The 26,667-nt window shown below is 39.0% G+C and overlaps 1 protein-coding gene across 12 annotated transcripts in view; it reads left to right on the top strand.

Annotated features, from left to right (window-relative positions):
• Nucleotides 1–26,667, top strand: part of THRB (thyroid hormone receptor beta) — a 385,312-nt gene that overhangs the window by 149,320 nt on the left and 209,325 nt on the right. For all 12 annotated transcript variants that reach the window (XM_019422929.2, XM_019422927.2, XM_019422926.2 and 9 more), the window contains one exon: nt 14,016–14,087. The gene's annotated coding sequence lies outside the window, so the exon portion shown is untranslated. The remainder of the gene's footprint in view (nt 1–14,015; nt 14,088–26,667) is intronic.

Below are 26,667 nucleotides of genomic sequence, written 5' to 3'. Positions count from 1 at the left end.
ATGATATTTGTCTTTCTCTGACTAATTTCACTTAGCATAATACCCTCCAGTTCCATCCACATAGTTGCAAATGGCAAGATTTCATTCTTTTTGATTGCTGGGTAATACTCCATTGTAAATATATACCACATCTTCTTTATCCATTCATCCATCGAAGGACATTTGGGCTCTTTCCATACTTTGGCTATTGTGGATAGTGCTGCTACAAACATTGGGGTGCATGTGTCCCTTCGAAACAGCACACCTGTATCCCTTGGATAAATACCTCATAGTGCAATTGCTGGGTTGGAGGGTAGTTCTATTTTTAGTTTTTTGAGGAACCTCTACACTGTTTTCCAGAGTGGCTGCACCAGTTTGCATTCCCACCAGCAGTGCAAAAGAGATCTTCTTTCTCCACATCCTGGCCAACATCTGTGGTTGCCTGAGTTGTTAATGTTAGCCATTCTGACAGGTGTGAGGTGGTATCTCATTGTGGTTTTGGTTTGTATTTCTCTGATGATGAGTGATGTTGAGCATGTAAAATGTATTTCTTATTGTGGTCATAGTAAAAGAAAATCTGAAAAGCACTGCCCGAAAGGTATGCACATTTTTAGGGCTGGGTTTTCTAGAAACCACGGAGAGGAAAGAAAATGTTAATTACACATTTTTGCTGCTCATCTCCTATGAGGAAAACAATTTGCCCTGTTCTTCACAAAGAGAAAAAGTGAGTAACATACTAAACAAATTCTTTACAGAAAACCCTGATAACTTAAGACTGTTTCTTTTGGCATCCTCCCTTTCTCCACTCCATTGGTCTACACTCTACAGGATGTCTGAAATTTCCCCTGATGTATGCTTTACATCCTGTCACACTTGCTTACCATGTCTGTCTGTGCCCTTATTAATGCTAAGTAATAAACACACATGTGGTATTTTTTGAAGTTTTTACAAATAAACTTATGCTTTGAAGCAGAACACGCATACATTCCATTAAAACATACATTAAAACACACACATACGTTCTATTAAAAATGGTGGTCACTTACTAAGATGGTTTCATGGACTATTAATGTGTTGCAATTAATTATACTAATCATCAACATACTGCTTGATAAAATTTCACAAAGTATGTACACCCACATAACCACTAGTGAGATCATGAAATAGAACACTGACAGGAAGGAGACACTCTCCCCATGCCCCTAGCCAAGCTCTCCCCAAAAGGCTAAACTCTCCTGAGTTCTAAAACTAGAACTTGAACTTTATACAAAAGGCTCCTGTAGAACGTATTTCTTGTGTCCGACTTATTTTACTCCATATTATGTTTGTGAAACATTCCATCACTCTGGATTTACATTCCATTGTTATGTGTATTTTAATTTTTATCCATTCAACTATGATAAGCATTTTAATTTTTTCCAGCCTTTGGCTATAAAGAAAAGTACAGCTCTGAACGTTTTTGTATAGGTTATTACTGAACATGCATACAGACTTGCATTGGCTTTGAGGATGGGATTGCTGCTTCATAACCATCTATTCAGTTTCAGGAGATACTGTCAAACAAATTGATTTTATATATATTTTACCACCGGTGTGTAAGACTCCCCATCTCTCCATATCTTCTTCAACACTAAATATTGGCAGTATTTTTTTTTATTTTAGCTATCTGGTGGTGGGTATAGTTATCTCCTTGTTAATTTGCATTTCCTTGATAAATGATGTGGTTGCACACTTTTTTTTGCATGCCTGTTTGTACTTGAATATCGTCTTCATGTGAGGATACCAAGCCTTTGGCCATTTTTTATTGGATGACCCTGTCTTTTTCCTAAGGATTTATAGTAGTTCTATGTATATTCTGAATATGATTCCTTTGTCAGCCATATCTATTGTGAATACTAGTTTGCACTTTTCATTCTCATAATGGTGAACAGAAATTCCTAACTTTAATCTAATTACCTATTTTTCCTTTATTGTTGTTCATTTCCATTTTTGTTCATTTCTTTTTTATTTATCTCTTTTTTCCGTTATCGATAGCGGTTTTTGTGTCCTGTTTAAGAACACTTTGTTACCTAAACATCATTAATATATTTACCTATGTTACATTCAGACCAATAATCTACCTGGAATTGATGTTTTTGTGTCATATGAAGTCAATGATACTACCCTCTATTTATTCGAAGCCACCCCTTTCTTGCTGCAGTGCAGTATCACCTTTAATGATCAATGATAATATATGAATGGGCCTGTTTCTAGACTTTCTCTTGAGTTCTTTCGATCTATTTGTTTATCCTTGTGTCAGTGGCATGCTATGTTAATTAACGGAGATTTATCATACTACCGCTGGTAGTATTAAGTCTTCTCATTTTCCTTTTTCAATATTGCCTTCTTGACTCATTGCTTTGCCACATAAATTTTGGAATTAGTTTACCAACTTCCACTAAAAAGTACTTCTGTCATTTTGATAGGGATTCTCCTTAACTAATTTGAGGAGAACTGATACCTTTAAAAAATTAATTCTTCCAATCTGGGATCATGTTTTCCCACCTTCTTTTTTATTTTCAGTAAGCCTGTGTAGTTTTCTGTGTAGAGGTCTCTCGTATCTTTTTCTTTTTAGATTTACTTTTTAGATATTTTATATTTTTATGCTAAGATAAATGTTATAGTTTACTGAATTTTCTAATTGTTTGTTGTTGCTATACAGCAATCCAATTGAATTTTATATGTTGATCTTTTTTTTTTCTTTTAAGTTTATTTATTTTTGAGGGAGAGGGAGAGCACAAGCAGGGGAGGGCCAGAAAGAGAGAGAGAGAAGGAGAGGCACAGAATCTGAAGCAGGCTTCAGGCTCTGAGCTGTCAGCCCAGAGCCTGACACAGGGCTTGAACTCATGAACCGTGAGATCATGACCTGAGCCAAAGTCAGACACTTCACCGACCGAGCCACCCAGGTGCCCTTATATATTGATCTTATACCCAGTGACCTGGTTAACTTCAATTATTAGTTTTCATAATTTCTTTGTAGATATTTTGTATTTTCTCACACAAATTATATCAGAGAATAAACATGATTATATCTCTTTATTTTGGTCTTTTTTTTTTTTCCTTATTGCAGTGGCTAGGACCTCTAGCATATTATTTAATAAAGATGATTATAGAAGGTGAATGTACCTTTGAATTTTTCCTAGTCTAGGAGCAAAACTTTCAATATTTATCATTAAGATGTTTTTTATAGGTTTTATCAGATTGAGAAAGTTTCCTTCCACTCCTAGTTTGCTGAGAGTTTTTTGTCGTGAATAGATTTGAAAGCAAAAGCTTTTTTCTGCATCCATTGAGATAACCGTATGCTTTTTTCCGTTTTTCTGTTAATAGGATGCTTTAAATTGACTGATTTTCCAATATTAAACCAACATTCTATTTTTAGAATAAATTCCTCTTGCTCATAATGTGGTATCACCTAAAAAACATCTCAGGATTCAGTTTGTTAATATTTTGTTTAGTATTTTTCTCCTAAGTGCATATGGGATATTAATTTGTAAAGTTCTTTCTTATAACATTCTTGTCAGTTATGGGATCAAGGCTAAGCTGACCTCATAAAATGAGTTCGATGTGATGGATTGAGATATAATCCCTCTTTTTCAGTATTATGGATGAACCATGTAAGATTGGTGTGGTATTCCCTTAAGTATGTGGTAAAATTCACCAATAAAGCAGTTCAGGATTGGAGAATTTTTTGTGAGGAAATTTTTAAGTACAAAAGTCAGTTTCTTAAAGGATATGACTATTCACATTTGCATTGTTATTTTCCTATTTGGATAAATAGTTTATTAGTGTTTATCCTTCATCAACATTTTCAAATATTGCCATAAAGTGTTCATATATCCTCTAATCTTTTTAAGATCTGTAGAATCTATGGTGATTTCCCTTTTTAATTTCATATTTGCAATTTTTTGCCTCCTTCTTTCTTTCTTGATTAACCTGGCTACAGGCTTATGGATTTTATTGGTATTTCCCAAGAAGACATTTTTGGCTTGGGTATTTTCTCTATTACATCTGTGCTTTCCATATCGTATTGTCTAATTATTATTTTTTCCTTCTACTTTGTTGACTTTAATTTGGTGTTATTTTTATGACAACGAGATAGATACTTAAGTCATTAATTTTCAGGCTTTCTTTTTTTCTAATAGATACATTTAAGTATATACATTCTCCTCCAAGGACATTATTAGCTGCAGCTTACACATTTTGATATGTCATGTTTTCTTCATATTTCAGTTTATAATATTGCCTAATTTTCATTGTGCTTTACCTTAACCCATGGGGTAATTGGAAGTATATTGTGTAATTTCAAACATATTTGATTTTTTTGTTATTGTCTTATTATTAATTTCTAGCTTAATTCCTCTGTGGTTAGAGAATGTATTCTATATGATTTTTCATCTATGAAATTTTTCCAGACTTGTTTATTGCCCAGAGCATAGTAAATTTTGGTAATTGTTTAATGTGTATTCTGTGCATTCTGTAGTTGTTGGCCACGATGTTCTAAATAGATTAAGGCAAATTTATTAATCACATTATCCTAATTCATTTTAAAAAAGAATGTTCTACCAATTCCGAGAGAGGTACCTTGAAATCTCCCACTCAGATTGTGGATTTGGTTACTTTTTTTTTTAGTTCTAGCAATGTTGGCTTTATATATTTTGCGACTTGCTTCAGGTGCATTCGGATTTTAGATTTTTTGTCTTCCTATGGATTTTATCATTATGAAATTTTCCTTTTTATCTCTAGCAATATCTCTTATCATTAAGTTTACTGTGTCTGATATTAATATAAGCTATATGTATTGTTCCAATCCTTTTTCTCGTTCAAATTTTGTGTCCTTATATCCAAAGTGTGTCTCACTAAAGCAGCATTTTTTTTAACTTAGTACATGTATATTACTTGACGTGCCCATTCTATTTGTATTTTATGAAAGTACTGATATATTTGGGTTATAACCTATGATAGTACTATGTGATTTTTTTCCTCCCCAGCTCTTTAGTGTTTCTTTACCTCTCCTTTGTTCCTTTTTGAATTAATGAAATATTTTGTCTCAATTGGCTTGTTAGTCATATATTCTTTTCCTCTCTTTTTTAGTGCTTATACTAGAAATTACAAATTGTATTATTATTTTATTAGAGCATAATACAAATTGTGACTGACCATTTTCCAGAAAATTTTAGAGACTTAGACAGATTTATTGAGGTCTGACTGATATAAAATAAACTAAGTGTATTTAAAATACACAGTTTGGTAGATTTTGACATATGTATGCACTGATAAAACAGCACCACAATCAATGTAATTAACATATCTACTACCACCAAAAGTTTCTTTATGCCGCATTTTTATTCCCCAAATGCAGAGCATAACTTTGAGAGCATTTGGAACATACCCATCTTTTCCTGGTCCTCTGTATTAGGTTCAACATGGAACTAAAAAAATATCTTCCAATTTCTTGCACCAGTAAAATAATAACAACACCAGCTAACACTTATATGTGCTTATATGTACCAGGCAGTGCTGTAAGCACATTACATATTTTAGTACTTGATTTATTGATTTTACCCTTCATCACAACTTTATGAATTGGGCATTATTATTCCCATTTTACCATTGAGGAACTGATCTCAGGGCATGATCAAACATGTGCATCCTTTGGCTTGGTGATGATCTTCTACCTGGAGATTCATCAGTGTCTCACTCTTAAGCACAGATGTGTTATTTTCAACCTTTTATTTTATTTATATTTTGGAAAACTTGGGAAATATAGGTGGGCATACAGACTAAAATTGAAATCACCAATACTCCACCCACCCAATGTTTACAACTTCTGGCAATTAATGATACCCTTTGAGCCTTTTGCCATTATAGGTAACCCCGCATGAACATCTTTGTCACTCTAGCTTTGTATATAGCCATACTCATTTATTTAAGATAAATTCTGAGAAGTAGAATTCCTGAATAAAAGAACCTGAAAAACCTGTGGCTTTTAACGCACGCATTAATGTTTTACTAGTACTGGGTAAGGGTGTGGGGAGGGTGCACAGTAAGCAGATGAATTTCAAGGTGAATGAATGTCAGAGAAGTCACATGGAAGAAAGAATATTCCAATACCAGAGTACAGGCAAGAAAGCCTCGAAAGGATCTTTGATTTGATGATTTTGTAGTATTTTTTTTTTCTTTTAGAAAGAGAAAATGGATTTTACTTCTTTTAATAAATAACTTTCTTCTAGTAGACACCACTGGATTTGGAGACATATAGCCTTTTATTGTTTCTTTCTTTGTTATTATTGTTAATTATGTTGCTCCAATTACAATTGTTCACTCAATCAAAAGAATCGCTACAAAGTTCGTTCTGGTATATAATCCGGACTGACAACCTCAATGCCCAGATTCTGCTATTGCTCCTTCATGGGTAGCGGTTTCCCTGCCATGCTTTGTTTGGAGATCCTCCGGGGGTGGTTCTCAGAGTGATGAATGCCATCTTTGTTTAAGAGGGCAGGAGGGAGAATAATCTAATTCTACCAAAGAGAGACAAGAGTAAGCCGATCCTGTGTTTCCATTGCTGTTGGAAAAAGAACAGTAAATGACAGCAAAATTGAATAGCTTGATACTTGCACAGTATAATTTACCCAGCGGAAGAGATGTGTTGAGAAGGAGAGTGAGGATTTGATCTCTGCCTTTCAGTTTGCAGTCATTGTCAACCACGAAGTACAAAAGTTGGCCCAGCAAACCTTGGCTTCATCCAGGAGACTAGGGAGAGAGCCAAGAGATTTTTTTTCCCCTGCAGTTGCTCAGGGTTGGTCTTTTGTGAATATGTTTACATCGGTGAATAAAGTTAGAGTACTTTAGTCATTTTGCTACAGTAGTGCTTTTCAAACTGTGAATTGTGCCCTATTGGAGAGCAATGAAATCAATTCAGCAGGTCATTACTAACTTCTCTTTAATGAAATAGTATATAATGTAGAATAGAATAAGAGTTGAGTGGAATAGAAAATACCCAAATGCAACACACAAGTAAGAATATTATTTTGTAGAACTTTTGTTTTAGTTAGATATACACGTATACATCTTTATATATGTACATGTGTTCCAGATTAAAACATACTTTTTATTGTGGGTCATGGTCAAATAATTACTGCCAGGAATGCTTACATGTAGAGATGGGGTTTTTTTCTTCGGAGTATTTTTTAATGTTTTTTAATGTTTATTCATTTTTGAGACACAGAGAGAGAGAGACAGAGCATGACGGGGGAGGGGCAGAGCAGAGAGGGGGAGACACAGAGCCCGAAGTGGGCTCCAACTCATGAACCATGAGGTCATGACCTGCACCGAAGTTGGACGCTTAACCAACTGAACCACCCAGGTGCCTGGATGGAGTATTTTTGTATATAGGCAAATTTCCAAAAGTTGTTTGGCATTGAACAGATAGAACTTTGGGGTTTAGGGTTGAGTGGAGCAGAGAAAGTCTTCATGTTGGCAGGGATAGTAATAATCTTGCTGATCAAAATTCCAAGTAGAAAAAGGGCAGACGGTTTCTCCTTTGCTGTCCTGCCTGCTGCTCCTATGCAGTGTATTCAATAAACTTCTATCTCCTTAAAACACAAACAAACAGGGGCGCCTGGGTGGCTCAGTCAGTTGAGCGGCCGACTTTGGCTCAGGTCACGATCTCACAGTCCGTGAGTTCGAGCCCCGCATCAGGCTCTGTGCTGACAGCTCGGAGCCTGGAGCCTGTTTCGGATTCTGTGTCTCCCTCTCTCTGACCCTCCCCCATTCATGCTCTGTCTCTCTCTGTCTCAAAAATAAATAAACGTTAAAAAAAAAAATAAAAAAAAAAACAAACAAAAAACTCCAGGTAGAAAAAAATTTGGCTTATCTGAATATTGTTTATTATGGTCCTATATAGAAAGCAACTCTGATAGTGATACCTCTTTTCAAATGTCAGCTAGAAAACACCCCAAGGTGAGAAAACCACCATAGTGCCATTCAAATACCAAGCCAAAGGTCACCAGAGTTTGACAAGAGGATGGCTCATGATAATGCTATATACCTACTTGCCTGTGATTGGAGTTAAGAATTTAACAGTGAAGTTACTAGTAGTTGACTGTAATGGCTTATGCTAATTTCAAAACTTCATGATGATAATTTCATAATAAAATAAGTTTTTGTGTATCAAAGTTTTTTTTTGCCCCTCCCAATTCAGCTTTATTTAAATCTGTGTTCATTGCTTTCAATGAACACCAAGTAGACTCATGATCTTGGGTAAGATCTAGCTAGTGGCCTAACTGTATATAAGTTTCCCCGAATGTGGGAAATATGCGAATGATATGTATACACAGATCATATCAGTATATAATACATTCTGCCAAATATATCCATTCGTTGGTACTTCATCCTTCTGAAATTATATAACAGTCGATACAATGAAAAAAAAAAAACAGTTGCTCTAGAATAAGGCAGTGGGTGCCTAGGGTGCTATTTGAGAAAGATTTGGAGATGGGGTTTGGGCTCAGCAATAAGGAAAGGTTACATTTGATTAGTGATATCTCTGATGAACAGAGGTGGTAACTTGGAAGCATGGACTGCTTTTCTCTGTTTTGTAGGGGGAGGGCAAGGAATAGCAGACAGATACAGCCCAGAGTTAAACCTTTTAGCATCTCTCATTTTATTTCTGTTCATACTCATCCGGATTATTTGTTTAGATAGTCCCTCATAAATGTTTGTCTGTTTACTCCTTCCATTGCCACTGCCACTGTCTCATTTCTTATCTTCATTAAAAGATCTTCATTATAGGAGCTTTCTAGATCTCTTCCTGCTGCTGGTGCTTACAATTTTTTTTTTAAATTTTGTAACGTTTATTTTTGACAGAGAGAGAGAGAGAGAGAGAGCATGAGTGGAGGAGGGGCAGAGAGACAGGGAGACACAGAATCTGAAGCAGGTTCCAGGCTCCGAGCTGTCAGCACAGAGCCCCACGCGGGGTTCGAACTCACGGACCATGAGGTCATGACCCGAGCCGAAGTCAGATGTTCAACTGACTGAGCCACCCAGGCGCCCCGAGTGCTTACAATTTTTGATAGGGTCGGGGTCATGGGCTCCGCTGAAAGCCATGTGAAAGCTACATACCATCTCTCAAAAAACTGAATGCTTACAGAAACTTCTGCCTTTTGTTCCGGAGGGTTAGGAATTCCCTGAGGTCTACACCTAAGTAATAACCCCTTGTCTAGCAGTCTCCCTCCAATCTCCATCCCTCAAATCTCTATCAGAATAATGTTCCTAACACACAATTTGGATTATGTTACTCTCTGCTTAGAACCATCTAATTTCCTGCCACCTTTAGAACAGAAATCCCATCTGCAGCATTGGAATCCAGGCTTGTTCAGTCTCTCAAATTTGTAGCCCCATCGTCCCCTCCCCACCCCTGCCCCCTCCTCCCAAATACACAACCTTCTAAGCCAAACCAGAATGCCTGCTATTTCCCCCAATACTTCTTACACTTCACTTCCACAGTCGCTCCTACCTGTCCTTCACTTTTACCTAGTCAGGTCATTTCTAACCGTCAAGCCCAGTCTTTCTGCTTCTCAGTATCTTTGTGGATGTAGCCTTTAGCCCTGAGTAACACGTTGTGTAACGTCTTGCACATCATGGTGCTGTATTTACCCCTTTGCTCTCAAATCCCTCTCTCATATTACTGAGAGGCTGCCCCTGAGGGTTGTGCTTTCTGGGTCCCTGAGTCAGTTGGCCCCCAATTGGATTCAACCCTGGAAATCCCTGGAGGGAGAATGGAAGACTGAAGGAAGAGAGAAGCCAGGGTATTTCTTCCCCACACTCTCTGCCTCAGACGGTATCTTGGATGAAGGCTGTGTCTCTCCTCTAGGGAGACACAGGTCCAACTAGAGACGCCCTCTGAGCTTTTGCTGGGTGACCTTGGCCCCTGTGTTCCAGTATTAACACTCCATTGAACTCCAGAATTTCCTGCAGTCATTCACCTCCTGGATGCCTCCTTCTCCCATTTGCCTTTACATCTTTTCCTTCACCTGCGTAATGAATTTCCTACATTGCAATCCTTCTGTTTAAATACTCAGACCGAGTTCTATTTTCCTGGTTGAACCTTGACTGATACAGCTGACATTTTGTGGATATTTGCTGAATATTAATAACTTAATTTTAAACTGTCTTCTATGGGGGCACCTATGGGTTTTTTTTGAGTGAACCAGGCAAATGTCCTGGTCAGCTATCTAGTACCCACTAGCATTGAATGGGGTTGCTTGGCATAGTAACAAATTACCTCAAAATTCAATGGTTAGAAACAGTTGGCATTTATAAGTTTGTGGGTCTGAGCTGAGTTTCAGTTGGCTGGGTGGTTCTTCAGCTTCCGGCTGGGTCCACTCCTGCATAGGTGGCAGCTCTGGGTCAGCTGGATGGTTCCGCTCATCTTGCCTGGGCTCTCGTATTTCTGCAACTTGACTAGTCTAGGTTGATCCAGCATAGCCTCGGCAGGGACGACTGATGCGAGTCAACTTCATTCCATGTTTCTCAACCATGACAGGCTAGCTGAGGCATCTTCTCATGGCCATGACAGAGGAGCAAGAGAAAACACAGAAACAAAGCAAGAGCGTTTTCATACTTCTACAAGCAGCACACCTGCTAACATTCCACTGGCCAGAGCAAGTCACATGACCAAAGCCAGAATCAAAGGGGACAGGAAGGTAGATACAGCCTCCTTAGTGCAAAGTTACAAAAGGGTAGGTACATGGAGGGGTGAAGAATGTTGGCCATAATGCAATATAGTCTATCTCAGACTTCATAAGGTTTGATGGGAGACCTGAGGCTAAAGAGGTAGATAGACAGACAGATGGATAGATGATGTCAATTTTTTGCCATATTAACCCTTTTAAAATAAAAACTTTGCCGTAAAGTACAATTGTGTATTTGCTCATTTGTTCTGTAGAGCTCATTTGTACATAGTTAGTGACTGAAAAAAAAGAGCCATTTATAAATAACATATTAATAAACCAAGTATATAAATAAAGGAACTTTATTTATCTTTAACCTTGAATTTTCATTAATAGGAGCAGTCACGGGAAATTGTGCCAACCTCACCTCAGGTCACATGGCTCAACAAAATGAACTGTTTCATGCCTAGAAATAAATATATTCCAAATATAAATATGAATCAGTTATAAAACAGATTCTTTTGAAAATACAAAACAACCACACTGTTAATATATTTGTGTCCCAATTAAAAATGTGTAAAGAACACACATTCTAGGCTAAAGTTGTCCCAGGGAGTGATTCTCATTTTTGCTTTGAATCTTACGTAAACAAACCAGGCAGGCTCCTTTGAGCCATGAGCAAAGTCATGGCCCCCAGGTTTCTAAAGAGAAGAAGAATGAAAAATGGGTATGTTTAAGTTGGAAAGGTCTGGGGCTTGACCTTGCTACTTTAAATTTCCTTCATCACTAAGAAATCACTTTGAATTTGTTTCCTTGGAGTACTCTAATTTGGTTTGTTCTTGGTTTGAGGCATACCATAAGAGGAATACTGTCTGTTTGTATTACAGCAAAATTTCGAAGCCACCGCAGGCACACTGTTTTTCAATTTTCTTTTCTGCAGTTGTATCTTAAAACCTGGGCCTGTTCTTAGTACTTCAGAATGAGGTCCATGACATCTTCCTACCTGGATGAGATTCCTAGCCAACTGCCTCTTCACTGTTTGACTTTGGGCAAAAATTGTAAACCTTTCTGTGCCTCTCCTTTCCTCATCTGTAAAATGAGCTTATTAATAATACCAACCTCATATGATCATTGGGAGGATTAAACTAAGTGAAATTAAGTTAAAGATTAGCACAACCCAGCCCACAAAATGTATTGAATAAAGGTTATGTATAAAATGCTTATTATTATGAATCATTATGTGAGAATTTTTAGGTTGTTTTCACAGAGTCAGGTTCACATATATTCTTTAAAATCGAAATCAGAATTACACCTTCAAAAAAAAAACGAAGTCCAGTATTATTTTCATACAAAAGGCACTGTTTGTTTTTAAATATCAGTGTCAAGGGGAGTGTGTCTGTTTACTCATGTTCACCATAAAGCCACAACAGTTACAAACACTGGCTTCTTCCTGGCCTTGTCAGTTTATTCTTTGAGAAAGCTTTTAGAGTATGCTTCTTAAAAATATCTTGGTATTTAGCCTCACTCACACTGTCAGATCTTCTGATTTTCCAGCAAACAATGAGGCGATATTGATGGCTTGGGATTTAAAGTGTATGATGAGAGCACTGGACAGAGACTATGAAAATAGATAAATACAACCCCAAAGTCTTCCGAAATACAACCCAATGTCTTCCGTCGTTTTAAAAAGAAGGGAAATTAACCATAAGCAAATCAATTTTTAACATTTTTGTTTTTCCTCTTATCACACCGAGTGTCCCTTCTGCATGGAGTCATAGAGTAGAGGAGCTAGTGTTAAAACAAGACGCACCAGGGGCGCCTGGGTGGCGCAGTCGGTTAAGCGTCCGATTCAGCCAGGTCACGATCTCGCGGTCCGTGAGTTCGAGCCCCGCGTCAGGCTCTGGGCTGATGGCTCGGAGCCTGGAGCCTGTTTCCGATTCTGTGTCTCCCTCTCTCTCTGCCCCTCCCCCGTTCATGCTCTGTCTCTCTCTGTCCCAAAAATAAATAAAAAACGTTGAAAAAAAAAATTAAAAAAAAAAAAAAAACAAGACGCACCAGAATCTCCAGGAGCTCAGAATCCATCACAGAGGAAATGCACCTATATGCACATGTATATGCACACCCACACACACCCAACAATCATTTTAATGACATGATGAGTGCTTTTATGGTGCCATAAATGTGGGATATGAAAAGAAGTGAGTGAGCACATATTCATCCAATGTGGCAGCTACAGGGAATGTTAGAGACCAACATGGTTATGTTCACACATATACAATGTTGAGTCAAAAATGTGGAAGGATAGATACACATGCAGAGATTCCTATCATCTACGATGATATGCACAAACACTGCTCATTGTTCTGGATACACATATTGTATGTAAATGCGAAAAAAAAAAAAGGGTGGACTAGAAAAACACAAATTCGTGGTCTGGCCTTCAAGCGGGGTTATCAAGGTTACATCTATGATCTCTATTTTTTAATTTAAAAAAAAAGAAGATATGACAAAAATCATGCATTTGTCCATTCTAGGCAGTGAGAACCCTGACATTTGTTCTACGAAGCTCTGCTGTTCTGAGTTCTAAGCTCCCACAACAAGAAAACTTGTGGGGCCACGGTCACTTGAAAAGCAGCTTCTCACTTATTGTGCAAACACTCGAAGCCATCATCTGCTGCACAAGTAGATGCCACAGTCTGTTTGGCCAACTCTTTCATCTGTTTATACTGGTGGGAAGTGTCCCCAGTATAATAACACTTAACACAATCCAGACAGCTCCGTAGCTCCAAGCTCAAATACTTAATAACCCTGATGAATAACCTGTCATTTCACCACGGGGCATGGCTGGCGCTTCGGTTTGTTAAGATCTGTCCTGGGAACCGTCCTCTGAGACCAACCATACCTTCTTTAGCACAAAATTTGTAAACTGTTTAGGATTCACCTTGACCTCTTAGCCACCTTCCCAGGCTGGCAATCCAAAACTCCTGAATCCTGTCCACAGCAAAGTAGGTCTTTGGGATGTACAAACATTGTCCCATGCCTAAAATGTGTTACTAAACTTCTGTGTTCAAGTTCCTTTCTCTGAAACCATCTGGAATGAGATTTTATCTCAGTCCATTTGCATTTATTCAAAATCAGAGACAACTCTGAAACCAGACCCTATTTAAACATAGAAGAACAGTTGCAGATTAAGCAAATGTTGGGGAACTTAGAAACAAAGAAAGAAAGAAAGAGAGAGGGAAAGAAAGAAGGAAAGAGAAAGAGAGGAAGAAAGAAAGAGAAAAACAAAACACGTCTATTCACTTTCTTGTATTTCCTTTTTTCCAGATCTGCGGTTTTCCTCCCATTGGCCGGCCTGTGTGGGTGCCAAGTTCTGCACGTGATTTAATGGATCAGAAGGTCAGATGTCAGCCTTGACTCGGCTGTTTGCAGACTCGCGGTCTTTATGATTGTCACTTTTAGCACTAGGGGAATTACCTTCTAATTGGTGGCATTGCTGCTGTGGCTATTTAACATAGTGTTGGCCTCTGTAGGTATCCGGGAGAAGTATAAAACATTAAATGGGCTGGCTGGAAAAGCAGAATGGAGAAAAGGAAGGCTGCAAGAATTCATTTAGGGTGAGAGGAGTCAAAATCGGATCATGAGAGGGAAGAGCCGTATTTCATGTGTTAGGTGGGGAAACTGTGCTCAAGGAAGATCCAGCAGCCCTCTCCGACTGTCATTTCCTGGAGTGCCAAAAAAGGTGTCAGGAGGAGCTAAGCCATGAGTTGGAGCACGTGGGGTAGGGCGCAGGGCACATCGCCTCGTTTCTCAGGCAAGGCCTCTGAATTCTCCCTCTGGTCCCCAGATGTTTGGTAATATCAAGCAGCCTGTTTGGAAGGCTAGGTTATAATTTGGAACCCAGTTTGTTTAGGTTATTATAACAACGGTTTCCGTTTGCCTCTGCAGTTAAGACTGTGTCCACACTTTCCTCTCTGTGTTTATTATTTTTAGCAGTTTAAAAGCTAACCGTGAAAGATGGCTTTCTGGCTGTCAGGTGACATTCCGGCTGGGCCAGGGTCCGGTGGACTCTATAGAAACGCTCGCAGGCTGTGAGAGTCAGGTCTTTTGAATGCTGCCTTTGTACCTCCCCTTGCCCAGGGCCTCTGGCTTATTGTCTAGGCGCCTCAGTTGGGGTGGCGCTATCTGATGGTAACTCCTACTAATATTACAGTGCTCAGTGCCCGGGCCCTCCCTGGGGGCCCCCCGTCTGGCTGCCTGTGTCTCCCAGCCCTCCCTCAAGGGAACCAGTCAAAGCTCTCCTATCAGAAAGCACTATTTGCAGTTTACAGAATGTTCAAGGGGAAAGAATCAGTAAGGATCACCTGGACATGTGGCTCGCTAATATTTTTTTTTTACCAAAACCCTTTTCCCAGATGAAATCTCCCAGGGAACCCCAGTTTGTAAGCCATGGAAAAGTACAGCTGTTCTTCTGAAGGGGAGAAGGGTCGCTGCAAACTCCACTCTTCAGCTTCCTCTTCACTCACCCGACTTCTCAGCTCCCCTCACCCCTGCCAGGATACCTCCAACTCCTCAGGATCCTTGCACACCATTCTTAGGAAGCGATCCCTTCCGCTTACAGACAAGGAAATGAAGAGGCGATTTTTATAACACGCTTAAGACATGAGACGTTAGACACTAAGACATTAAAGAGTCCACACTGTATCAATCCATTTTTATACAGTTCTAGAAAAGGAAAAACTAATCTAGGTGATAGAAATAGTAGTTACCCCAAGGAAAAGAGAGGATTGACTGGGAAGGGGCCTAAGGGGATTTTCTGGGGTGATGGAAATATATATCTTTACAGAAGTGTAGGCTACACAGCATTTGTCAGAATTCATCTGTGCTTTTTTACCGTATATAAATTCTACCTCCATTAAAAAATGAAAACAAAGAGGGAAAATGAGGCAAAAAAAAAAATCAATGAATTCAGCATTTAATAAACACAAATACTGATGAACTTCCTTAAATACTGAAAATACTAGTAAACTTCCTTAAAGCTATGTGTGCTATTTATTATGTGGGGGGTAAGGTCATTATGCAGAGTTTCAGAATACAGGAGACCCTGTTGCCCTTCTAGCACTTTCTTTGTTCAATAATCAACAAAAACAGGGAAAAAAATTTTCTCAGAGAATAGACAGTGGAACCACAAAAGACCTTCTGGGGTTTTGCAGCTTATAATGTGGCTAAAAAGTGATACGTGAGCAGTCTGGGAATAGAAATCTTGAGTACGGCACTTGATTCATGCATTACTTTGACATGGACTATACATGTACTATCGATAATGCTCCAGAAATTCTTCATCATCTTTTAATCCTTTGCCCCCTCATCTCAATGCTTTTTCATGACCTATAAAATGCAAGATTCCTTTTCCTATAACTTAGGTGAGTGGAACTTCCAATGACTGAGGTTGGAATTCAGACCTCAAGTGCCACCTAGACAACAGGCTACTCCTGGTTCAGTCTTTCCGCTTTGGGAGTGTGTCAGGTGCTCTCAAATGACTGGCATTGTACCTATACCTTTGCAATAGGCACTTTGACCCTTGAAGAAAACACTTTCCCTTCCCTGAAATACTTTGAGCCAACCCTGCTGAAACTTTTCCATTGGTGTGTTTTAGAAGTCCCACAGTAACATGAAAGGTAATTATTTAGGTTAAAATGCAGCTAAGGACACAGGCCAGGCCAGAGGGGACCCAGCAGACAATTCTGCATTTTAGAGCCTGATGAGAACACTGAGCTGGAAGGGGCAAGGAAAATGTTTTTGAAAAGGAAATGGTGGCAGCGTTAGCAACTGGTAAGAGAGGGTCACACGGAGCCAGAGCAGGAAGGATTCGAAGATGCTCAAATATTCTAGCCTTTGAGGCTGTGCGGACAAAACTCTCTACTACTTGAGCGATTTCCCAGTGAAGGGCCAAGGTTTATTTAACCCACAAGATTGATCCACATTAATAAAAATTTAGTTCACTAATGAAGCTATGGCAAAAGTGAACCATCCATAAAAAATAACATTTTAAATAGCTAGAACATATTTCAACCCACACGTTCCAGACTTTGCATATATAGACTAATTTCCTAATTGAATCAAATTTAGTTGAGCAAGATTTTTATTTAAACAATTTAGTTTAATGTGCGTAAGAGCAGAAATGAAATTACACAATCTAACAGTTGGGGCAAAATGCGTTTTTCGCAATTTTATGCCCATTTGAAAGGAACTCTTTCTTCACATCAATTTGTCAAATGGAAAGTCAATTTGTCTAAATGGAAAGTACAAGACAGAAAGTGTGTCTTCTTCATTCCAGTGACTTGGGGAAAGTGATTCTCTTGGAGCCAACTTTCTTAAAATTGATACCTATGCATAAATCTATAGGTCAAATGGTCTTAGGACAATGTAACATGTATGTAGTCAGATTTTAGTAATTCATGAGAATGAGAGTAAAATATCGATCACAGAAGTCTAGGGGCAGCTGAGTGGCATCAGTTAAGCATCCAACTCTTGATTTCAGCTTAGGTCACGATCTCACGGGTTCATGAGTTCAAATCCCACGTGAGGCTCCACAATGACAGTACAGAGCCTGTTTGGGATTCTCCCTCTCCCTCTGCACCTCTCTCTCTCTCTCTTTCTCGAAATAAATAGAAACTTTATATATGTGTATACATATATAAATATATATACACACACACACACATATATACAAACATTTATATATATATATATATATATATATATATATATATATATATATATATATATATATCTCCAATCTATTTTTTCCCAATGACTTCTAAAAATCAGCAATCTGAAGTTTTAACTACTCAACTGCTTATAAGGGCTGTAAAAAATTGGAGAAACATCCTGATTGGAGTTTTATCCCCTTTTCCTTCCCTCAGTTATTTTTCCTATTGATGCCATTGGGATAATAACTGGAAAACAGGATGAAAGAAAAGTAATAAATACTTCAATGTGCATATTATTATTATTATTATTGGTTTCCAGAAAAAGAAAATGAAGGTAAAATGAACATAAGCAATGTCTAAAGACATCATTGTCACAGTGGCAGGGCTGGGCTTGAACTCAGGTCTTTCTATCCGGAAGCCCCTGTCTTAAGAAGAGAAGCAATGGATCAAAGCTAATTAAAATATTATATTGGCTGAATTGGAGAAAGAGCTACATTTGTGCAGAGAATAAGCTACCATTTGGGGCCTGCCCACAACAGAAAACCACAAATAACAGTGACAAACACACAAAAGTTTATTTTTCTCTCCACAGCAGCAGGGTCAGTTCTATAATCATCAGGGACTCAGGCACCTTCTATCTTTCTGTATTTCCATTCTTAGCACATGACTCTATCCTTAAAGTTACCTCTTGGTTCAAGATGGCTCCTGGAGCTTCAGCTCTCACATATAAATTCCAGGCAGCAGGAAAGATGGGAAGAGAGAAGTGAAAGGCACTCATTATCATTACCAGCTATGTTTTTCCTCCTTAGGAGGCCTTACCAGAATTCCCACGCCACAATTTTTACCTACAGTCTCATCTACCAATTCCTAGTTGTAAAAGAAGCTGGAAAGGGTAGTTGGGTACTTTACTATCCAGAAGTAAAATGAGATTTGTTGTAAAAGAGTATCATGAAGGCACGTAGCAGACCTAGTTACAGTTAGGCAACTATAAGAAGCTTTTCAGTTTTGGAGAGAAATGATCAGGGTGGTTCTTTAGAGGAATGATCTTAGCCAAGTACATAAAAGGGGGAGCAATAAAAAGTAGCTTTGAGGACTTCAGTTATTAGTGAGGATACATCAGGGACAGGAGAGAAAAGATGGATGTGAAAGAATAGTGAAGAATGAATTGACCAAGGAGAATGTATTCATTAATTAGCTGTGTAGTTCAAAACTGTGTTTCAGCAAACACACACACACGCGCACACACATACACATACATGTATGTGGGGACTGTGTGTGCATAAATGCATTATATATGTGTGTGTGCATATATATATAAACATGTGAATATACACATATATATATATATATATACACATATACATGTGAATATACATACAAATAACAGTGACCTGGATCTGAATAAAGAAAAAAAGTTACATGGTGTTTGTCTATACAGAAAACTGGTTGGGAATTTAGTGAGGCATTCTATCGGCAATGGATAAAGCCTACCTGTATGCATACATAAATAAATACAATACACACATGCAGACACGCCATACAAACTTTTCTAGGGATCTGTGACACCAGTAGCAATGATCTTCAAATGGGGGCATCCCTAAAAAAAGAAAAAGGAAAAATTAAAAGGGACTAAATAATAGACTTTAAAAGGAATGAGAGAAGAAGGAATTGTAAAGCTGTGAGGATGACTCAGACGTTACCATGAGAAGCCAAGCTAGAGAAAGTGGGAAAGTCAGGATGGGGAAGAACACCAGCTTTTCTTTCTTCTCTTCTTTCTTCCTTCTCTCCTGCCTCCCCCATCCTCCACCATGTCCTTCTTTCCTTAATTTTAGGAGGACTAGAATCTAACTTTGGTGACTATATTTTCATAGACTTTTCATTACGAGCTCCCAAATGAGAAAGAATTTAACTTCCAGGTCATCACATTTTGCCCAAGTTTCTTAGTACAAGTTTTCTTGATCCTGTGTCTTTGACAGCTTTGGCTACAAAACAAAAATAAGTTTTCATTCAGCTTTTTGAATCCGCTCCCATTGAATGGGCATAACTTGATTTTCTGATTTTAACCCCCTCTGACTGTTTTGTAAAGCTAATGTGCACCCTGTCTTTGCCCCCACCAAATGTTGGAAAGGGGCAGGTTTGCTGAGGCACTGGCTGCCTGCCATTCTAGGTGTCTCCTCAGGAAGCCTGCAGAGGCCAAAGTTGTCATTTTTTCTATAACATCCTGGAAAATATCTCTCGTTAAAAAGTAAATGCTGGGGCACCTGGCTGGCCCGGGAAGTGGAACATGTAACTCTTGATCTCCGGGCCCTGAATTCGAGTCCCAGATTGGGTACAGAGATGACTTCAATAAATGCATAAATCTTTTTTTTTTAAATATAAAGAATAAAGATAAAAGCAAATGCCTATACAGTTATGGAGTAGGAGTATAAAAACACACATGGGGAAAAATTCACACCAACTGTAACACAGTGGCTACCTAGGCAAGAGAAGGGAGGGAGAGGGAAGAAAGGGAGATAGGTCATTAGCGTTTTGTTATGTTTCATTCCTTCAAAAGAGGGATAAAGCAAACAGAGCAAATCTGAATGGTGAGTACAGGGGTGTCCGTAATAACTGTTTTGTATACATTTTGATATATGTAGTATTTTAGAATTTAAAAAAATTTTAAATTCAGCAAACGCCTTTCATTTAGGCAAAGTGATTGGAGCCCTCAATATTCTTTACTCCATCCTAACGACCTACTTACAATCACATGGAATCCTTCTGTGTCTGTCTTTGCGTGTGCTACTTCTTCTCCCTGCCCCCCTCTACTCTTTCCCCAAAGAACTCCTCTTCACCTTTCCAGACTCAACATTGGTATCACATCCTCTGGGTAGCCTTGCCTGTCTCCCTGCCCCCAATTCATATCTGAGTTTGAAGGCTCTGCTCATGTCTCGGAGAACATTGCGCATATTTGTATCATGGTATGTGTCACGCTATTGTGTAAACCAGTGGTTTCTCAGGCTTCTAGGACTGTTACCCCTGGCTGAGCTATAAACACTCCAGTGAGCACCATTTACACAGTGTCCAACCTGCACAATTGTATAGGTCAGTCCTACCTTCTTCCTACCAGGGAGAGACCATCTTTATACCTCTGTGCCGAATACTTTGCCTAGACCAAGTGCAGAATAGACATACATAGCAAACATTTGTTTAATGAATGAAAAAGTGACCAACCAAATTCTAACTGCCTTGATGAAGAATTCTCTAGAACCTTCACAACAGCATCCATATCACCTGGGAACTTTTTAAAATGCAAGTATGCAGGCCCCACCCTAGACCTACCAAATCACAAACGCTGGAGGTAGAACCCAGGAAACTTTAACAAGCTCTCCAGATGATTCCAATGCACGCTTGACTTCGAGACATGCTAACTTAGACCAATCAAACAAAAAGCAGCAACGTCAGCTGAGTCTGAAAAAAGGAAAAGAAGTTGTCTGGGGAACAGTAATAGTGGGGAGGGGCAGGCAGAAGAAAGCATATGAAAAGACACGGGCATGATATGTAATTTGTAAGTTGCTTGTTACGGATGGAGTGAAGAATTCAGGCTGACGCGGCGAGAGAGCTGATGATCAGATCATGGAAGTCTGTCTAAGGTGTTTGAATTTTAATCTGACAGCAGTAGGGAGTCATTTTTAAAAAGTAAACAAAGTAGTGATTTGATCTAGTTTAACATTTTAGAAAGAGTCCTATGGCAAGGGTGTGACAGATGGGATGGAAGTGAACTTGGCCACTACGGGCTACGTAAGCAGCTGTTAATTAGCCCAGGTGTAAAATGATGAGAGCTGAACCAGTTCTACCGGGAATAAAGAGGATACGATGGGTTCAAGAAATATTACAAAAGCAGAATTGACAAAACATGGGAATATCAGAATTCAGAAAGCAAGAGAGAAAAATGGCTTGGTGTCTTACACAATGGAAGTATGTTGGAAGCATTCACTAACTAAGAAAGAGAAGAGAAGGAGGAAATTTGGGGGCTGGAGTAGGTGCTGGAGAAGGTGAGTTTGATTGGGACACTTGAAGTTGGAAGTGTTTATGACACATTCATATGGAGACATCGAATGCTCATAAATATACATCATGGGCTAGAAACTTAAGTTTGGTATCTAGGTGTTAATCATTTATATATCATCATAAACAATGCTGGAGTAAATATAGACCAATTTTGTCTTAATGTCTGATGATTTACATAAGAGATATTTCTAGGATAAAGGTTGCTGATAAATATAACCAGATTATTTTACAAAAGGTTGTATCATTTCATGCTTCCATTAGCGTTGTACAAGAGAATCTATCTTGTCACCTCTTCACCAACATTGTTTCACCTTCACAAACTGGATATCCTAAGAGTGAAGTTGCTTTAATGTTTACTGATTACTTGTCAGGTTGGAAACATTTCACTTTTCGCTGGCCTTTATTCAAAGGTTATCTTATCTATTCATGGCATTTGTCTATTTCCTATAGGACATTGATTGTTTTAAGCTGATTTTTAAGAACTCTTTTTTTCTACCAAGGATTTTATCCCTTGCCAATTGCATATGCTGCAAATATGTTTTTCCAATTTCTCATTTGTCTCTGCTCTAACAATAGGTGACTCTTCCCTCTGCCCGGAATACCCTCAAGTATCCCTCTAGGTACCTACTGGGCTCCCTCTGTCACCTCCTGCAAATGTTTATTTGAATCTTATCACTCTTGAGCTCTACCCTGACCACCATATTTAATCCTTCAGCCACACAACAAGCGCAGCCCTTGGCACTTCTGATCCCCCCCACTCTTGGCTTTACTTTTTCCCCATAACACTTTCCAGCTTTTCACATACACTATAATTCACTTGTTTTGTTAATTGTCAGTCTCTGTCCACTACACTGTAGGTACCTTGACCGCAAAGAAATTCAGACCTTTATCTGTTTTGTTCATATATACACATACAATCTCTCAAACACCTACAATAATGTCTGACACATAGTAGATGCTTAATAAATATCTGCTAAGTATTAATTGCTTTTATACCTGTATCTATTGTCCTAGAGTTTCAAATTTTAATTCATGTAAATTTATTAGTCTTTCCTTTGCAACCTCTTGCATTATTTTCATGCTTAAAGATTTTCCCCTTGTAAAGATCAATTGTGTGTTTTGCTCCATTTTGTTGAATTTTTTAAATTTCCTTAAAAGAATTACTCTTTAAGCCATCTGGGATCCACTAGAATATATAGTGTGAGGTGAGGCTCTAACTAGGTATTTTGCCCCAGAACTGTCAATTTCAAATCATTTTTTAAACTGCTTTATCCCTCTGGCATTAGTTTGTAGTTTACTTTTTAAAAATCCTATTCTATGGGTGCCTGGGTGGCTCAGTCGGTTAAGCATCCGACTTCAGCTCAGGTCATGATTTCACAGTCCATGAGTTCGAGCCCTGTGTCGGGCTCTGTGCTGGCAGCTTGGAGCCTGGAGCCTGCTTCGGATTCTGTGTCTCCCTCTCCCCGCTGCCCCATGCTCAGTCTCTCTCTCTCAAAGTGAATAAATGTTAAAAAAAATTTTTTTTTTAAATCCTATTCTAAATGCATACATGAGGGTCTCATTAGAACCTAGAATAGTTCACTGGAACCTGGAATGTTCCATTATCTACTGATGAATGTTTTAAACCCTTGCCATTGGATTTGCCTACCGTTTTATAGCAAGTATTTGGCTGAACTAGAAGTGAAACTCAAATTTTTTAATTCCTAAGTACATGCATCAGAGGTCGAAAAAGGGGGAGGACTTCCTTTAGCCTTCACTTGGATGAAGAAATTAGCTTATCAAGCAATGTTCATCTCTTTCACAAAACGGACAAATTACCTAGTTTATTTTAAATACCAGCTTTTGCAACAGTTGTTTTCTGTGTTGTGTTGACTCATTTCATGAAGACCCTCAATGACAACCATTTAAGAAGGCCACACGGATCAGACAGCTTTCTCTGGAGACGCAAAAATCATACCAACGCACAATAATTTCTGGTTTGGGACCGTGCTTTCTGTTAGTAATAGATGGAATAGCTAGTTAGCAGCACCCTTGGGCAAAATGTTGTCAAATATTTATTAAGCTTTTCTCTCTGCAAAACGCCATGCTATGCCAGTGGGAGTCACAAAAAGCACAGCCAATTATACTTCCCCAAAGAAACATAACATTAACTGGGGAGTCGAGATACATATGCAGGCAGGGGTAAACACTAATCTTCATTTTTCATGATTATTTACGTTTTTGGCCACATGAACGGGGCAGATTCCATCATCAAGATATTAAGAAGAGGAGACGTGATGGTGGTTGCAGTGACCTCTGAAACTTTTACTTACAGGGATTAGAATTTTGATTAGGCCTAGACGAATAAGCAGGATTTGACTTTTTCAGAGGAGGAGGAAGGAAGAGAGAGGTCACTAGTCCTAAAACCTATTGCCAACATTCAGCACTTGTCTTTTTCTGTGTTTTTCCTTGTTGCTGTTGTTGTAGGCAACGGGTGGTTTCATGACTGGACAATTGCTGTGCTATGGATTAATACATGTCTAAACAGGGTTTTATTTCTACTTGCAATATTTGATACACTAACCGAGCTTTGAAGCTGATGCTAATCGGTGAGGAAGATATAGCAAGGATAGTTATATTTAGACTGATCATCATAAGGCAGCAATAGGCATGCTCTCTGCTCTTTTAAAACCATTTGCAAAGAATTGGGGATGGTCCAATCACTTCTTTCAGTGCTGTTTTCTTCTGCTAAGAGGAAGCATCTGATGCGTCAGGTATCATGACAACAAATAGTTATCCACGTATCCGAGGGAGCTGCTACTCTCACATCATCTGGAGACCACCACTTAGTAATGAGTGTAACCTGGGGCGCTTGGGTGGCTCAGTTGGTTAAGCCTCTGAATCTTGATTTTGGCTCCGGTCATGATCTCATGGTTCATAAATTCAAACCCCTTGTTGGACTCTGCAATGACAGTGCAGAGCCTGCTTGGGATTTTCTCTCTCTCGCTCGCTCACTCTCTCTCTCTCTCTCAAAATAAATAAGCTTAATAAAAAAAAAAAAACTAACGAGTATAACCTTTTTCTTCCACCAAACCTTTTGTGAGGGTAATTAATAAATAACAGAGTTCATCTGCTGAACTATATATTCGGCTTCTCTCCCTTTTACTGCTTCTTCTCACTGCCTGAAAGAGGATCAAAGACAGACAGCCAGTTGTAGGAGGCAGGAGTTTAATCCACAGTCTGAATAGATGGACCATGACTCAAAAGGAGCCCTCTGCAATCATCCATTTTATTCACCTTCTCTAGATGCTCCCTCTTCATCCAAACAATTATCATACATATTTTACATTTCCCCTTTAATCAAAACTAATACAATATATAGTTTTCAGCAAGGTAGACACAGCATTGGAATACGCTTATTCTAACAGTATTTACCCACCTGATTTTCTGGTAATCGGGAGTAAGAGACAGACATTCCATTGTATCCCAGTTGGCAACCGACAGGATATATAGACTTTGGCTTCTAGTTGAAGCTTGGCCTCAGTTCGTTTGTGTCCTGGGCCTGTGGGCTCCTAATTATGGCCATTTTACTAAATTATATGGTTCATACTTTTATTTAATATGTTGTTAATGGAGAGCAGCGGGTTTTTTTTCCATGAAAATTTAAAGAGAGTAGAAGTTGAAAGTAAAATTTAACATGTACGGAGTTTTCTGTATGTGTATTGTATTTTGTAATAAAATAGAGGTTATAAAGGGGCTCCCGGTGGCTCAGTCGGTTAAGCATCCGACTTCAGCTCAAGTCACCATCTCACGGTCTGCAAGTTTGAGCCCCACATCGGGCTCTGTGCTGACAGCTCAGAGCCTGGAGGCGACTTCAGATTCTGTGTCTCCCTCTCTCTCTGCACCCCCCCCCCGCCCCGCTCATGCTCTCTGTCTCTCAAGGATGCATAAAAGTTAAAAAAAAATAGATTTAAAAAAATAAATTAAAAAAAATAGAGGTTATGAAGAGGTTATAACGGAAGTAACTGTAAGAAGATGGGCAAATGATACCTAATAACAACTAGCAACAAAATTTGTCTAAGGAAGGAAACTGTGAATTGGGAAAATGCCTTGACCAGCGTGTTTGGAAGTAGAATGATAAATCTCCAAGGGATCTGGTTGGAAATTGAACTGTTTTGCTGGAGACAAGGGGAAGTTTGGGCCGTTACTCCAGAGAGGGGAGGGACACGGGGATGGGGACGGGGGAGAGAGAGAGATGACAGAAGGCTTGAAGTTTAGTGAAGTGACCCCTCTCTGTGACTCCTCAGATCCTCAGTGAAGAAGCTAGTCGGTCTGTTGTAGAAAGAACTACTTTTGACTCAGGTCAACATGGGGAGAAACTGAGGCAGGTCAGGTGCCCACAGGAATGGTGTCTGAGGTGGCCGGGGGATGGTAGAAATCTCTCAGAATCAGCCTTCCAGGCCAAGGTGGAAGGTGAGGTAGAGGTTGGTCTTTTATCAGAGGTTGCATATTATGCCAGTTTAGAGTCGTGCATCTCAAGGTTTAATAATCACACACTCACCAAGAAATCTTGTTAGAATCCTGATTTTGGATCAAGGGATCTAGGGCCGGGTCTGAGATTCCATATTCCTAACAAAGCTCGTGGGTAAGGCCCATGATGATGGTCAGCAGACCACACTTTGAGTGGCAAAGTGGGTCCCGAGCTAGATTTCCCGGGTTCATACCTAGTTCTGCCATGTATTTCTATGTGACTCTGAGGAAGTCATTTAACTTGCCTTTGCCTGTTTTCTCAGCCATAAAATGGAGATACTACCTCATAGGATTGCTATGAAGATTAAATGAATTAATATATGTAAAATGCTTAGAACGGTGAGTGTTTGACAGATAAAAGAGCTATATAATTGCTAGCTTCAGCTATTACAGGCATATTATGTTGTAAATACTTCAGTGCCTATCTTCCCCTACTCAGTTGAGCTGGCTGGGGGAGAGACCGGAATTATTTATGTTCTCACCCCCTACTGCCTTCCCATCACCTGCCAGCACCTGGCATAGTATTTGGCATAGTGTGTGCGCATAGCACTCAATTAATGTGGGGGAAAGGTCATCTGCCTAGACTCGAGAGAGGCAGAAAAATCATACATAAAAAATGACCATATGTAAGTTTCATTTTCACTTCCACTTGGTCTACTTCATCATTTTTTTAGAATTTACCTACACAAAGGAATTTAATATCAGCA

Source organism: Panthera pardus, unplaced genomic scaffold, assembly GCF_024362965.1.
Source record: "Panthera pardus isolate Hobbes unplaced genomic scaffold, ASM2436296v1 HiC_scaffold_16, whole genome shotgun sequence".
Lineage (NCBI taxonomy): Eukaryota > Metazoa > Chordata > Mammalia > Carnivora > Felidae > Panthera > Panthera pardus.
This window is presented reverse-complemented; position numbering and strand designations above follow the sequence as displayed.